The sequence below is a fragment of the Echinops telfairi genome, unplaced genomic scaffold (assembly GCF_000313985.2).
Source record: "Echinops telfairi isolate 266 unplaced genomic scaffold, ASM31398v2 ScPeMD7_2573;HRSCAF=3158, whole genome shotgun sequence".
Lineage (NCBI taxonomy): Eukaryota > Metazoa > Chordata > Mammalia > Afrosoricida > Tenrecidae > Echinops > Echinops telfairi.
In genome coordinates, this window is record NW_022106471.1 from 1,578,007 (window position 1) to 1,579,779 (window position 1,773).

Below are 1,773 nucleotides of genomic sequence, written 5' to 3' on the forward strand. Positions count from 1 at the left end.
GGTCCTCAAACTTTTTCAACAGGGACCAGTTCACTGTCCCTCAGACCGTTGGAGGGCCGGACTATAGTTTTTAAAAAAAACTATGAACAAATTCCTGTGCACACTGCAAATATCTTATTTTGAAGTTAAAAAACAAACAGGGCAAAAACACCCGGCGGGCCAGATAAATGTCCTCGGCAGGCCGCATGTGGCCCGTGGGGCTGTAGTTTGAGGACGCCTGCTCTAGGTCATAGTACTGAAATCAGGGTGATCAGCAGGGGCTTTGCCCAGGAAAGGGCTGTGGACCCTGAGGTTCTAGGTAGGCTAGTGGTTGACTGCACGTGGCTGATGGCAGAATAACTGGCAGTGGAGGAGAATCCTGCACATGGAAGGATGCAAAAGGCCTAAGACATGAGGTGAGACAAGGCAGAAAACAGGAAGCTGAATCACTAGGTCAGCAACCTAGAGAATCAGGATAGTGGGCGTGTGTAAGAAGGGGCAGGGCAAGTGGTTGTGGATGGAGATCATAAATAATCTTGGGGATTACTTAAGTCATCCTTTAGCATTTTCACCTCTTTCGTTCAGCCAGCTTTGGGATTATAGGATCAGGCTGTTGACATATAAAGACTTGGGCTAGGTTACATTGTTAGTATTTTATGTATTATTTACTTTAAAGCCAAATCCCCAGAAATCTTACTGAACCTTTAGTCTTCACCTCAGTTTCTGCTGCCAATAGCCTACCTTCCCTCTACCAGATTCAACTAGCTCATCTTTAAAACAAAATACTTCTTATACGGAAGCTTACCATGATCCTGGGGCTCCTGTAGACTAGGCTGAGGATACTTAATTTCAGACCACTGCCTCGCATCAAAGCAGGCCTGGGGGCTGCTCTAGGCAGCCTCAGGAGTCAGACCTATGCCCGCCTGAGTCTATGGTACTTACCTCTGACAGTAGACCTGGGCTGCTGAGGAGGAGTAGAAGACTGGCTAGAGGTGCAAGGATGGTGAGCGTAAAGGGGTGTTAGGCACCGGGCCGTAAGCTTTCTGATCTTGAATGGTCCTTAAGTACCAAAAATACTACTACCAAATCATAGCAGCACTTTTGGCATCCCAGAAGGACATAAATCATGTTTTAATAGCAAGATGTCGTCTGCAGGGGCAAGATTAGGGTTGTAGGGTACTGAATGGGATACGTTTCCTAGTGAAATTCGAGCCCTTGTACCTTCAAGAAGGTGCATTGTTGTAAAGGGGAAAAAAATTTTTTTTTCAGTGCAAACTTTCTTGGCTTTTTCTTACCAATGCCGTTTTCTTGAAACTTTTTCTTACTTAATTCCCATTATTGTCCTGTTTCCTTCGAGAAAACATATCAAGATCACTCCTTCGGAATCTCAAAAAACAGTTGCCAAAGCTTCTGAGCTGACCTCTCTGCCTAGAGGTAAACTGACCTAGCAGACGGCCTTGGAAGCACTGTTTTGATTGGATTTTTTTTTTTTTAATAGGCATATACTAGGAGCCCTGGTGGCAGTGGTTACATGTTGGGCTGCGGTCTGAAAGGGACATAGTCTCCTTTAAGTTTGGGGAGCAAAAAAGAAGTCTGCATGCGGCAAGATCAGGGTTGTAGGGTGGTGAATGGGGTTGTTTCCCAGTGAAATTCTCATCTTCAAGCAGGTGCGTTGTTGTGAAGGGGAGAAAGACGGCCTTTCTACTCCCTTTAACAGTTGCGCTGTCCAAGCTCACGGGTGCAGTTCTTCATTGTTCTCTTGGGTTACTGTGCGTTTGCATTGACTCGATAGCC